Source organism: Solanum pennellii, chromosome 7, assembly GCF_001406875.1.
Source record: "Solanum pennellii chromosome 7, SPENNV200".
Taxonomy (NCBI): Eukaryota; Viridiplantae; Streptophyta; class Magnoliopsida; order Solanales; family Solanaceae; genus Solanum; species Solanum pennellii.
In genome coordinates, this window is record NC_028643.1 from 41,374,735 (window position 1) to 41,391,077 (window position 16,343).

Below are 16,343 nucleotides of genomic sequence, written 5' to 3' on the forward strand. Positions count from 1 at the left end.
GTTCTTTCTGTTTGTTTTTATTCAAAACCCTCTTTCTTTTACCCTAATTAACATATAATTAAGTGTGAAAGAGGACAATAAAACCCACTAATTAACTTAAGGTTACCTCTTTTAACCCCCAAGTAATTAGACTTATTAATATTAACCCTCTAACTTTATAATTAAGGAAAGAATAGTCCAATGCGTCCCTTAAAACGTGTGAAGAAATCCGATTCTGCCTGGGACTTGCGCAGCCTGTGACGGGCCGTCGTGCCTGCGACGGTCCGTCGCTATGCTCGTCGCAACCTCCCACAATCCAGGTGGACTGTGACGGCCCGTCACACCTGTGACGGTCCGTCCTGCACCTCCGTCCTGACGGTCAGAGACTCGTTTCTCGTACCAATTTCTCAAGAGTTGAAGTGTTTTGCAACGGGAGCTTACGACGGCTCGTCGTGGATGTGACGGCACGTCCTGCAGGTCCGTCACCGATTACAGAGAGTCGATTTTCAGTACCCAATTTCAGAATTTCTAAGTATGCTGAAACGAGACATCTGTGACGGGCCGTCATGCCTATGACGGTCCGTCGTGATGTCCGTAATCTTAGCCAGTTTTTTTTTTCCAGAAATAAATCTGCTGCTCAAAACGACTAAACAGGTCGTTACAATTAGGCTTATTGAATTGATTTTGACTTAAGGTTTATGAATTCTAATGTAGATTCATATAGGCTTCTGATTAATGTATTGATTATATTAAATTGATATCTGTGTTACATTATATTGATTAATATGTAGCAAATTTGACCTATTTTCATGAACATTGCTATAATAATGTTGAATTGTTGGTTATGGTCATGGGTAAAGGCAGTGTGATGTCGAATTATATGATTTAGCCTTGAAATCGAAGTGCTAAAAGAGAGTGGAGGTATGCTTCCCTAATTCCTTTTATTTTATGTTAATTAGATTTTATTATGTTGTGATTGGTATAGTCCACTTATGGTGGCGGTGCTATGTGAATTTATGTGGCCTTGTCGGCGTTACTTTATGCAATACGATGATCATGGCCTTGTCTGAACTACATGAAGTACTATGGTGTTTTGAATAGTTGTGTTATGTGAAGTATGAGTAAGTTTTTCATTTGTATAGTAATGTGACAGTATGTGTTCGTGCTATGTATGTTAGGAAATCATGTAGACTATGACTATGTGCTTCTACGTGTAGACTTAAGGTTGATACATGGTTGTTCCTACTTGACTATATAAGTCTATAATTGTTATATTTATGATGATATGGTAGTGTGTAGGATGACATAAAGATGATAAGGGTTATTCCTAAGTTCTTAAAAGAACGTTATGCTATATGTGATAAAGTAAAGAATGTTGTGTCTTGTTTTGGTAGACTTGTGTCCCTTACTTGATACATGTATGAATGATATGTGAATATGAGATGTCTTGACTAGGAAGGATTAGTCCACCCTTGTCATGTATGAATCAATGATATGTGAGACCTTAGATGATATTAAAAAGGTCATGTACTTGGAAAAGGTTATGTTATGAATTTGAAGTCGAAGAGTCGTAATGGTATCCTTCATTTAAAGGATGATTAACTTATGGTTGATTGGGTGGAGAGGCATCATATTATCCTTAGGGAAGTCATGATGATCTATCTTAGTCTCCATTGAAAAAAAGCCCTAGTGGACCTCTTTGGTAAGGAGAATGTGATTGGGTTATGAACTAGATAATGAACCTCTTCATGTGATCCTTTAGTGTCAATTATTCTATGAGAACAAAGTCTAGCACCGAGTGATTAGGTCATGGGAAGTAGCTCTACATGAGAAGGAGACTAGAGTACAATGTAGCTATACTTGATAATGAGACTGGAGTGCATAAAATCCCCTCATATTCCTTAACCATGTGCCTACATAAGATGTGTCCTAGTTCTACCCTTAGCAAGTAGAACATCCTCATCTGAGTAGGTTGAACTGCGGATTCCATGTCTAGCTATCATGGTTTATGTCGGTTATTGCCTATTATTATCATATGGGATACCTAATAGCATTAGAGAAGTTTTATGAAGTTTAGGTGGTGGTATGAGACACTATCTAGACATTGCACAATAGGCTTTGAAGGTGTTAGTGATAGTCCCTAGGTCTTGTCCAAGACTATTACTTGAATGTCCTTTATGTGACGAATGAGTCTTAAATGAACTAATGACTGTAAGACTTAAGTTAATAAAGTATGTTAAATGAAGTAGTACTTATATACAGTAGCTAAGGGTTGTCTAGTTATGGTGTGAAGGGGGCATAGGAATGGTCACTTCCTATCTTACCTAGATAAGTCTTAAGAATGACTCTAGTTAGAAAAGTTGGTTGTTTATGTAGACATGATCTAAGACTTAACTAGTCTTAAAGATTGCTTGGGTAATCTTGAACAGGTCAATTATGGATGTTATCTTCTTGATTTAGTTAAGTAAGTCTTTTGATAGCCTTTGGAAGGAGAATGACATATTATCTATGTATTGATGCTTTGATGTCTTGTAAGTATGAATGTCTCATTATGAGTGGTCTTAAGGATCATTTAGGTGTACATAGAGAGGGTGTATGGGCGGGGTCTCTTTATCTCACTTAAGTGAGTCTTAAAATAGCTTTATGTGAGGGAATCATATACTAAAAGGTGTGTACACTGAAGCTAAGAAACTTCAGTGTACAGTGAGGGAATTCACTATAACAATGAAGTAAGTTAACTAATGTTGTCCAAATATGTGATAATTACTTAAATGACTTCTTATGTGTTTTCTAAGTTGTTAAATGTTGTTCTTATGATTATAGTATTACGTTTTAATCGAAATTTATGAAAAGCATGCTATTTACTAAATTTTCCTTTTTCATGGTTTTTGCATGACTTCCATACTTAATACATATAATGTACTAACCCCTTCTTTTCCCTCTTTGACTAATGTGTTGAGAATTGGAAGTCTTGACGTGCCATGGAGGAGGGATACGTTTCTAAGGGATGAAGATGAAGTATTGGTGAGTCCTCATCGATTCGAGGACAATATCCGCATGTCCCTTAAGTCATAGTCTTTATTTTATTTACTCGTATGGGATTAGTCCAAAGTATAGTATACTTTATAGTTTAGATGGTTGAAGTAGATGTTTTAAAGATTTAATGATTGAAAAGAAAATCCTCAACTTGGGTATTATTGATGAAAGAGTTATTCGTGTGTGAAGTAAATCCTTACGTGTTATAGTATGTTTGTTATGCAATGAATGATACAAGAGGCTTATATGAGACTTTTTTAAGTCACATTTGCCCTTTGATGACACAAGGACGCTCTAACTTCTAGGGTGTACTTGTGGGTCGTTACACTTTTGTGCCTGATTTTGATTTTGGTTACCACCCCATGAGATGTTAGGATGGTTCTTAAAACTAGGGTTGTAAGTGTTACCTTAATTTTGTTGCAGTCCACCCCTTTGCGCATTACCCACATAGTTCATGGAATCCGGGTTTGCCTCACATTGCTCAATTTCATGAGTTCCACTGCCACATACGTCACACCAATTAGATGCCTATTTAGAACGCTTACCGGTGCCTTATTTAGAGCCATCTATTCAAATTGTAAGGCCATGTTATGTTGCATTGCATATAACTTGGCATTTATGGAAGTATCTTTATTTACATCTGAAATCCGTGCAGTCTTTTGAGTTGTGGTTCTAGGCATTTCCCCCTCATACCCTAGGTTCCATTCATAATGTTTATCGAGTAAGTTGAAGAATTCTTCACTTCTTCTGGATAGGGCCTACCCACATGTGGCACTATTAAGAAGAGCCCGAGCATAATAATCTAAACCCTTAAATAATGTGTGAGAAAGAACCTCAATAGTTTGCATGTACTACGGAATTTCTTTGCTAGAACATCTAAAGTAGTGATGGAGTTTTGTGGCTCAAAATCTAAACAACCCTTTGTATGTCCTAATAGTGAGTATGGAACAACATCAGTCTCACATAATCTGATAATTCTCCAATTGGGATGCATTTATCAGTAATATCTAGGAAGGTCCTAAGATGGAATTGAGGATCCTTATGGCGGACACAAGTGAATTGCCCATTAGAATGGAGGATCTGTACAATGATCTGCTTTAGTTCAAATATACGACTCGGTGGAGGTTTTCTAATACTAGATGCCAATTTTGTTGTGAATGTGACTTCCACATTACATACATGCTTTTTAGGGATGAAATGAATGATAGGGGGTGCACCTTTCTTATTCAAGGTCCCTCCATTATTCGGGTTCCTTTGGTTATTCACATTTTTTGGGTTATTCATGTTGTCTTGATTATCCCCATCAATGATTACCAGAAAAATCTAACCCTAATTCTCCATGTCATCCAAGGTTAGCAATTTTCCTCAATGAGACTCTTTCAGGTTCGTTGTAAGGTTCGACAAGATCACATCTCCGAGTGAGACCAGAAAATCAAGTGCCTGCAATAAACAATCTAAGATAAAGTATTTAATACTTGAATATTCTAATTGTAGACTTAAGGAGATTTAATATAAATCAAATTCTAAGTCCTTGACAATGGCACAAAAAACAGGTTGCTCCCAATTGCACACGCATCTGTACGCAGTCACGTAAGTCATATAGTGACTCTTAAAAGAACCAAATTATTGATGCGAAACTACTTTTCAATAAACTATTTTTAGTAAATTATAATGTTCTAATTATTTATTAAGAGTGAAAAAAGAAAAGAATACATGAATAATATAATGAAATTACATACAATGGTTGGAAAATCCCAGGGCTAAAACATGTATTAAATCTCATGTATCATATTATTGGCTTAAAACTAATTTTATTTGTCAAGTTACTGGTTTATAGGGTTAACTGTATGAGGAATACTACATAACTCTTGTCACCTACTCCAATTAGATTTCTAACTACATCGTTGAGCGGGGATAAGTAGACTAACAAGCAAACATTTATATTTCATCCTATTTCGTAACTAGGCAAGGTATTCATCCGGGCGTCACTCCTAAAAACTAATATTCTCAATCTAATGGGTTGATGAAGCTCTCTATATTCTCTGGTCTATCTATTCCCGCCTCTCTCAATTTTGAGATTAGGCAATATATTTATTTCATGGTGATCAAACACGAAATACTAAAATAAGAATATACAAGTAAGTTATAATGACAACCAAGAATCAATTCAAAAAGCTTTAATAATAAAAAATCCATTAGTAGATCAAACCCCAGAACAAGGGTGTTTATCCAATAATATCTAAGAAAACAACAAGACGAAAAGAATCTAAAAAAGTGTTGATGACTTTCTCTTCAAAATACCTCCTCCTTAATCTCCCTCGACATTGATCTTCACCACTGCCTAATCTCCGAAACAATTTTATCTATGGACTATTTATAGATATAGAATACCTTCAATTAAATAACTTAGTCCAAAACAAAATGGGAAACCAAATCGAAGCAGAATAAGAATTCCATTCCTGTCAAACAATGGACCACCTCAAAAATTTTTCATGCTCTTTTGTTGTTGGCTTGGTGCTTCCTGATACATCGCCCGATAGGTGTAGTTCAATTTAAATTATAAATCTACTTCAACCAACATATATATTATTTTATAAATTTTAGTCCATTGAATTTTCTACTTTATTTCCTTCTTCAATCTTTCATATTTGATTAGTTTTAGATCCAAGCATCTTCAACTTTACACCAACTTATTCCTACAAATGAATTACATTATTTAGAAAGCTCAATAATTCATGCTAAAAATGACAAGTATAAATAATAAATGCGAGATACATAATTTTTAAAAATATTTTTTTCCTCACATTAGTAACCATCCATATATAATGTCGTAGTCTTTGATAAATTGGTTAAATGTGATCTATAGTCCTTAAAGGATAGAACATGATAGTTAACTATGTGTTTGAGACTTGTGTGTATACAATTAGATTTCTTTGAGATTAAAGTGAACATCCTATAATCGAATTGTTGTGTTGATTGGATGATTGTCCTCATGTACTTAGGTATAAATATCATACAATGTGAAAGGTTTGTGAGATATAGTGATTCAAAGGTTTGAAGACTAGTCTCACTTATTGAATCTAGGAGCTTTAACAAGAGTTTGTTCTATTGAATGTCAAGACACTCAATCGGAGTAATGATTAGCACTGAGAGGACAATGATATGAGATGGAAGCCCTCATGATAGTAGATAAATGTTTCTAAAAATAATCTCTTGGGGTAGAAGACCTCACGTTAGTAGAGGTTGGGTTTTCTAGTAGCAATTTTCTTATCTCATAAACTATGTTCCCTCATAGGTCTTTAACTAGTGGATCAACCTAAGTTAATAGTTTGGTCTACCTCAGGCAAGTAGGACAAACTCTTTTCACTGTGGAGTAGAACTGGATCCCATGATTAACCTCTCATGGTCTATTCTAGTTAAAGCTTATCCCACAATGATAAATGCATTAGAGTATGAGTTATGTTCTATAGTTACTCGATAAGTTTTCCTTAGTATGGGTAGAGTATAGAATTATATTCAGACACTGCACAAGCATGCTTTGAGGGTTGTTATGGAATATTTTCATTATGGTATGATGATCAACATGTTGAATATACTTGTGTCTTATGATTTTGCACTTATTTTTATTATGGTTATTAAAATTTGTAAAATGCATAGTTTTCAATTAAAATGTCCAGTTTTAGCATGTATAAAGGTTTTCATGCATAGTTACCATACTTAGTGCATTTTTGTGCTAACCTATATTTCTTCTACTTTTTTCTAGAAATTCTATATTTCATTGTTAGAGGTGATCTTCCTTTGATACAAGTTTGGATCGTCTATTCTCCTAGATTGTTGTGAGTCCTCATGGATCAAAGGACGAGTGATGTCTTGTTGTTCCTTTTCTTTCGTAGTATTATTAGACTTTCCAGTTTTCTATTGTAAGAGTTGTGGCCCTATTTGTGGCTTTGATTGTTATAGATTACTAAATAAGAAAATGTCTAGACTTTTGCTTTGCTTTTTTATGAAAATTTCTTAATACTTGAATTGTGTTTTACTCTTTATTGTTCTTTACTTATGTGATGATATGCTAAGTGGCTTACATAGTTCCTTTAGGGGCATTATGTGCCTTGTTCTGTTAGGGGGTACCCTTGGGTCATGCCAAACTTGGTAATTAAAGCAAAGGTTTAGAATGATTCTTCAATGATGTCTCCTAAACCATTTCTAGTAGAGTCTTGTTCATGAGTGTGAAGCGTGCCACATTTATGAGTGAGAGGCTATAAGATTGTTACGCCCCGAGCCTACACCCTGGACGTGTCCAGCACCGAATGACCATTGTTGGACCTGAGGGAACCTTGGCATGACATACTTAACTCAGCGAAAGACTTAACTTAATCATAAAGCAATAAACATTCTCAACAAAATTACAAAAAATAAAATAGTTTGGACAAAATGGCACTAAAATCTCATAATAAAATATCTGTAAATAAACACTGACTCAAAACTAAACCGTCTGAATGTCTATATGTCTATAAAGCCTCTATAATACCAAGATCGATGTTGGGACAGACCCCACAACATCTTATAAAAGAAATACTAAAAAACATGTAAGTGTGTGTGTGTCCTCTAGAATGCAAGGAGGCTCACTACTGACTTCGAGTGGTTCAATAGCTTAACGAGGCGCTGGGTGATGCTAATCTTGGATAAGTGCGTCTACATCATAAGACGATTCATCCCAACTGACTTCCGTACATTGAATATACGAGTAAGCTAGTTGGAATGCTAAACAACAACTTATGCTGAAAATGAATAAGAAGAAACACTTACCTTGGTTCAGCTCAACTCATGAAATACTAAACTTAATAGAAAGCAATGATGACACACACTGTATATATAAATCTTGTAAAACACTAAACTGCTTGGTTCATTAAAGAAAATGAAGAACAAACTCATCTTTACTTACATATGAAAGAAATCTAGTTTTCGTGGGAGATTCTCTACCAACAACTATCACTAGGAGACTAAGTTATGGTACAACATCTTACATCACGTTTCCAGAGGGTCGTCCTATACCTTTCAGTCAGTATAAAACTTGAACTACAAAGTGGATACCGTACTCTATGCTAAAAAGCACTAAGAAATCATCTAAAAAGTATGACCCTTCTTCTGTCCATGTCGGCTACATGGCTTATGGGACTTGAGTTAATATGAACTCGCATCCCATGTGGTAATCAGTACTACTCCCAAACTACTTAGCTCATATGTTTTTAAAACAACTTCTTCTTTGGATTAAGGTAATTTCTCATACTTAACTTTAAAAGCACTCTGAGAAATCATAGTTTCTTCTTCACTAAAACTAGCCAAAAGCTCCGTTGGAAGTCTAGCTTCCTAACTTGCTCAAAATTTGGAAACATTTGTAACTCTTAGGGAATACTCATTTACTTTATAACTTTTGAGAAATTAACTGACATATTTACTCTTTTTTTAACTTGAAACTTGAGTTTTAAATCAAAGTTAAAAATTTTATTAAAGACAATTGAAAACTCTAAGAACTTACTTTGACTTTCTTATTAACTTCTTTGACTTTGATCTTAACTTTCTTTTAATTTGATTATGGATTCAAGGTTGATGATCTCATATTTATGAATAATTTCATGATATTTATATGTACCTTAGAGTGTTGAAAAAATAGTAAGAAACGTGGGTACATCACTTAGGAAATAGCACGAACAGGTAGGGAATGAATAGGTTGAACTAACATCCTTGGCGCTTTGAGAGGCGTACGGCACCATGGCCCAAACATTAGAGGCCAAATTGGGGTGCTTTGACTGGCACGCCGCCTCAAGGCCCTGCAAATAGAGACTGTTCTATGGGGCTATTGGAGGCGCAGCGCCCTAGGGCGTACGAAAAAAAGTTTTTTCGATATTTCTTCTCCATTTTCAAATTCAAAAACCTTTAAAATACCATGGTTCCTTCCCCAAACCCATAGGATCATCAGTAACCTCAACACCCAATAGATTTGACTTGAAAAACAACCCGGAAAGACAAATCAAATAACCACTAAACATGAAACAACCCAACAAACAAGAATTCAACAATATTCTTCAAGAACTTCACTTTTCATCATTCAATTTACTCAAAATCGATGAATTACACAAGTTGGTGTGTAAGTGAACTAACCCAACATGAAAAGATCTTTCGTACCTTCATAGGGATCACCCTAGATTACTTCCACTCGCGAAACTTTACCGTTCTCTTGATCTTTTCTCTCTTTTCCTTCTTCTCTTCTCTTTCTCCAAGACCTAAGGGCAAAATAACTTTTCTAATCTGAAACTAAAACTTAATTTTACCCCAAATAAATCCTTAAAATAAAATAGGAAATAAATGGGTGAAAATACTAGTTTGCCCTTCCTTAAATCCGAAATTGGATACAAACATGGTGGTGTTGGAAAGATCTTTCCAACCATATCAAGAACTGACTCTAACTCATCATGAGCTAGAAGTTATGGCCATTTGAAAATGACCAAAAACACACTTTTTTAACTATGGAAATTTTTCCAGATTTCTCTTTTTTTGTCCAAAAGTGATAAATTTTCGTTTCGTAGCTTATTCTTGTCTATTACGATTAACGAGATTTTAAAATATCTACCCCTTGGGAACATTCATCCCTAAATTAGATTTCTTTCACTAAGCTAAGAATCATAACCTCAAGTTTAATACTCAATAAACAAAAACAAGTAACAACATGCTTAGTCATTAGTACCTTGATCTTCATTCTTTATGGATTCAAAGAGATGTGAATATCTCTTCTTCATATTCTCTTTAGCTTCCCAACTTCAAGAAATTGGTTCCTCTGAAGGACCTTGATTGAAGCAACCTCCTTTGTTCTCAATTTGTAAATTTGACGATCTAGAATCTGAACAGGAATCTCTTCATAGGACATGATATCCTTAACATCAACATTTTCGGTCGGTATAATCAATGAAAGATAACCCATGCACTTCTCCAACATGGAGATATGAAATATCGAATGAACTCTTGTAACTCTTGTGCTAGCTCTAACTTAAAAGTTGTATTGCCGATTCTTTTAGATATTCTATAAGGAACCATATACCGGGGACTAAGTTTACCCTTCTTACCAAACCTCATAACACCCTTAATGGGTGAAACTTTTTGATATACCCAATCATCTACTTCGAACTCCTATGGCCTTCTCCTAACGCCAGTTTAGGATTTCTGGCGACTCTTTGCTATTTTCAATCTCTCTTCAATTGCCTTCACCTTCTCCATAGTCTGGTGAGTTAAATCTGGTCCTATCAACCCTCTTCACCAACTTTGAACCACCCAATAGGAGATCTGCATCTTCTCCGATAAAGAGCTCCATATGGATCCATTTGGATGCTCGAATGGTAGATGTTGTTGTACGAGAACTTAGTGAGAGGTAGTTTATCATCACAATCCCCCTTGAAGTCAATCATAAAATCCCTCAACATAAGTTCTATGTTCTGGAAAGTACGCTCTGCTTGCCCATCCGTTTGGGGATGAATAGCAGTGCTTAAGTTCACCTTTGAACACAAACCTTTTTTCACGACTGGGGAGTACTCCCTAGACTTAACAAACATCTTATTCTTTGAAGAGGTCTTAGACTAGACCTAATCATACTTCACTGCATATCATAAGTAGAAAAAATGCGTAAAAATTAAAACATTACATATGAAGTTTACATAGACTTCTCATTTATGGAAAATAGTCTACAACTATATAACACCAAAACCATATATGATAGTAGTACAATATTTGTAAGTATATACCTTACAACCTTACAATAAGTCTTATAAGAGAATACAACATAGTATTTACAAGATACGGAATAGATCAAATGTCTTTAGACTAATCAAATAGCAAACTAGAATTGTAGGCATCATTCTCGAATATTAGGACACACCAACAACTTGGGAAATATTCAAGTCTTCCTCTAAAATTGACTTGAATCTCTTCAATAGCTCGAGCCTACATTATTGTAGAAATAAAAGAGAATATGGGTTAGTACAAACCACATGTACTAAGTATGGAAACATATGCAAGTAAAACCTTTGAAAACATACACAAATGGACATTTTGTTTATAACCATCCTAAGTAAACTTTTTAAAGAGTTTTTACACATTCCAATAACATATACAAGTTCATAGTCACAACATCATTAAGACATATTCATATCCATGTACAAGAGTAACATCGTAATAAAGCCATATGAACGTTTCATATTCTAGAGTTCATTACGTCAAAGCATACAAAATCCCTACCCACAATCCCAATCCAATCCTACTAGAACAATGATCATGTGAAACCCCATTACCCCATATAAATCAAGTAAAGTAGTAGTGGTACAATAAATAATGCCTTTACCACATATAACATCACATCATGTGTAGTCATCATTTTCCATAGAAATTTACACCAATATAATGTTCATAAAATAAAACCAACATACTGTAAGATAAACATTATATAGAACGAACATTATGCATTTCATTCATAACATAAGTGCATATGAGCTCCTCCTAGAGCTCCCCTCAAGGTCAACTTGTGCAATGCGTAGGTAAAGTCCCTTACTCTTACCTACACTAAGTAGTATGCCGTAAGTTATCATAGTTAGTGTATATATTATTACTTTCAATCATTCATTTTACTTTCGGGAATGTTCTCCATAACCGAAAATAGACCATGTGAGCTAAACATGGAATCCGGTGTCATGAAACCCTACACCGAAAAAAGGTAATGTACTTGCCAAGGTAGGACCACACATAATGGTAGAATCTAGATGGATTCACTAGATAGTTTTCCTATGGGGGCACATAGATAAGTAACTAAGAGATTGTTTCTAGAAAATCTCTTTATGCACATTAACATTGTAGTCTCCATCACATGTGAAAAATAGTGAACCTACCTTCCCTCTTTGGAAGGGACAACTCTCAATTTCTAATTCTCTCTATGCTAAGTTAAATCCCCTTTTTGAAGTGTCTTTAGTCTTTCTTAACATCAATTCTTAATAAAGGTTTTAGGATACTCACCCCTTGTAAAAGAAAGTCAATAGCTTATATGGTCAAGGATAAGAACATCCTTTCATCACTGAACCATCATCATGTGAGAAACATCATATCATAATCATGGAAATAGAATACACATGAGAAATAACCTCCAATATTTCACACAACAAATCTATCATTATCTCACATCCATTATATTCATGTCATAATCATATATTCATACTTCACCCATTATACTACAATTGAACAAACATTACCAAGAACAGACCAACATAATTGAAGTAATAATGTTTTTATGACCAAGAAAATCTTACCAGTAGCCCCCCCCCCCGGCCCAAATTCCACAATATTCATCAAACAAATCATTTATATCATTTCAAATCATTTATCAACTTAATTTATAGTGAGGGTTAGAAGAAAAGGGACATTTATGTATCTTTTAGGGAAATTAGGCCAAAAATCTAAATTAATACATAAATACACCAATAAAAAATCATAATCAATCAATATTAGTCAAAAAATTACCACATTAAATCAATTTGAAAGACAACCTACGAAACTGTATGAAAACCATAGTTTTGAAGAACATAGAAAACCGAATTTTAAAGAACCTCTTGGGGAAAGGAGTCCCAAGAGTGAATAACTCACATACCTTTTTAATTGATAGAGAATTGTAGAAGAAATAATTTATCTTGAAGACCTAATTAAGATTGAACTTGTTCTTTAATGGGGGTCTTTGGAGTAGTGAGAGAAACTACAGAGAAGTGGAAATTATTTGGATTTTGGGAATTATGAAGTGTTAGGTTAGTTTAATGACTAAGGACCCTTTTATAGTCCCAAAAATATCTAATAATAGACATCCCTAACAATTCATTAATTAATTACCTAATTACCTAAACACCCTAATTAATCCGTCTTTAGACAGTGAAGTTAGGGGTCAATCGACGATAGCCTGTCGACGGCTCATCAACCAAATAACGGACCATACAGGTCAAGCGTGGTTTGGGAAAGAGACCCATTTTTGAAGGCCCTGAGAAAATGTCTAAGGGGGGATCAATGGCCACCCATGATAGAGCATCGTTCAAATGATAACTCTTCATCTCTCTCGTGGTTTCACACGGTCTCTTAACAACCTTTAGGGTCAAATGTTAGGGTCCTTCTCGAGGATATTAGGATGGTCCTTTGGGATTCGTACCTATACTTTTCAACCCTAAAAAAACTCCAATGTATATTCTAATCCCTTTCTGCAAGTTTGACTTTTATCCGACTCTTCAAACCCCTTGAAACACGTTAAGGCACACTAGGTCATCTACACCAATCTCCGAAAGACGTGGTATTCCCTTATAGTTTATGTCTTAATACGTCCGTATAAAGTTGACTACATTTGTTTAGGTCTAGAAATAGCATTATCCACTTCATGAGGCTCTAGTCTAAGTCATAGGGTTTTTGGGGTGTTACACCTTTGTGGAAAGACTTCTAGAACTGAGCAGTAAATTGTGCACCTCTATTTGAAATTATCAAAATTGGGACTCTATGAAGTCTCACCACCTCCTTAATGTATATATTTGCATAATCCTTTGCTGAGTGAGTGGTCCTTACCGACAAGAAGTGGGCTGATTCTGTCATTCTATCGGCAATTACCGAAATTGAATCATGTTGTCTACGTGACCTTGGCAAGCCTGTTATGAAGTACATATTAATCATCTCCCACTTCAATTCTGGAAGTTCTATATTCTGATTCGACCCTCAAGGCCTTTGGTTATCTACTTTCACTTGTTGGCTACTCGAGCAAATGGAAACAAACTTGACAATATCCTTTTTCATACCTTCCAACCAATATACCTCTCTCAAATCGCGGTACATCTTTATGGAACCCGGATTAATGAAATATTTAGATTTACGAGCTTCCTCCATGAACCTTTCTTGGAGTCCATCCAACCTAGGTACACATAACCAACATTGATACATTACCACACCAGCTCTACCTTGTTCAAAAGCCAAAACTCTTTTTTTATGAAAGTTCGCCTTCAAGTCAAGTAAAATGGGGTCTTGGTCTTTCTTATATTTCACCTCTGACACTAATGAGGATTTAGCCCCATTGGTCACCACTATTCCTCCTTCTGTGAAATCCATAAGTTTGACTCCCAAATGTGCAAGTCTATGTACATCCTTGACTAACTACCGCTTTTATTACTCAACATTAGCGGTACTCCACAAAGATAACCTTCTCAAAGCATCAACAACCACATTATCCTTGGTGGTTAATAATAAACATGTCGTAATCCTTGGGTAATTCTAACCACCCCCTCTATATGAGATTGAGATCTTTTTGGGTGAACATGTATTGTAGTCTCTTGGGATCACTGAATATGTCAACATGAACGATCTACAAGTAGTGACGCCATATATTCAAGGAAAAACCTATAGCAACTGATCTAAGTTGCGGATTGGATAATTATTCTCATGAACATTAAACTGTCTGGAGGCATAAGCTATTACTTTGCCATTCTGAATTAGAACACAACCAAACAAACTCTTGATGCATCATAGTACACCATACCTTGAGTACCCTCAGGTAAGATCAAAACTGGGGCAATAGTCAACCTCTTTTTCAATTCCTGAAAGCTTTTCTCACAAGCTTCACGCCATTGAAATTTAACTGTCTTTGAAGTCAACTTTGTCAAAGGAGACGAAACAGATTAAAACCCTTGCACAAATCTTCTATGATAGCTAGTTAAACCAAAGAAACTCCTAATATTAGTTGGAAACCTGGGTCTAGGCTAACTGTGAACTGCTTCTATATTTTAGGTATCAACTCTAATCCAATCACTAGAAACTATGTGGCCGAAAAAGGCTACAAACTTAAGCCAAAAATTACACTTGGAGAACATAGCATACAACTCCTCATCTTTCAAAGTCTGAAGGACTATCCTAAGGTACCTAGCATGATCTTCATCACTCTTGAATAGATTAGTATGTCATCAATAAATACAATTACAAACATATCTAAATTAGTTTTCAAGACTCTATTGATAAGATCCATGAGCACTGTTGGTGCATTAGTTAAACCAAATGACATGACCAAACTTGTCTTCAGTATGTCACATTCCTTAACCTTTAACTGATGGTATCCAAATCACAGATCAATTTTTGAGAAACAAGTAACACCCCGAAGTAAATCTAAAAGATCATCAATTCTTGGAAGAGGATATTTATTCTTGATGGTAAACTCGTCCAATTTGCATTAGTCTATACACATCCTAAGGAAATCATCTTTCTTTCATACAAATAAAACTGGAGCGCCCCAAGGTGAGGCACTTGGTATAATGAAGCCTTTATCTAATAGATCTTTAAGATGTTCTTTTAACTCTACTGGTGCCATTTTATATGGTAGAATATAGATAGGACAACTATCTGGAATGATGTCTATGTCGAAGTCTATTTCTCTTTGAGGAGAAACATTGGGTAGATAATCAGGATAAAATTCTGGAAACTCTTTTACTATAGGAACTGACTGAACGGAAGATACCTCAACACTTGAGTCATTAACTCGGTTGAAGTGATAGATACAACCCTTTGAAAATAACTTTATTTTCTTAAGGTTAGAAATGAAATGACCCCTAGGTACTTATGACTACTACTCCACTCTATAACTGGCTCATTAAGAATCTGAAACTTGACAACTCAAGATCTACAATCTATTGATGCATAATATGCATGAAGTCATCCCATACCAAGAATGACATCAAAATCTATCTTGTCCAACTCCACTAATTCAGCCAAGGTATTTTTGTGATTGATAGAAATAGGACAATCACGATAGACTCTTTCCACTAGAATAGACTCTCCAACAGGGGTAGAAACATAGAAAGGTTGACAGTTTCTCAAGAAGAATCTGAAACATATTTGCAACGTCAGGAGTTACAAAATCAAATAATTTTCCTTGGTATAGAAAAGCGTAAATATCAAAATTAAAGTCATTGATCATATCAGTGACAACACTTGGAGTGTTCTCTTTCTCTTTGCGGCTAGTGAATGCATAGAGGAGGTTTGCTCCTCCTCTAGTTACGGAAGTCTCTCCTCTAGGTGCAGCCATATCGGTGGAGCAGCTGACGAATATTGGGATCTATTGCCCGGATTTCCACCACTCTACTTTCTCTTAGGACACTCTTTCATGAAGTGACCCTCTTGACCTCACTTGAAACAACCTGACTGGACATCACAACACTTATCGACGTGGTTTATACCACACCTACCACATATATGAGCCCAACTACCTCCTTGTGCCACACTACCTTAAG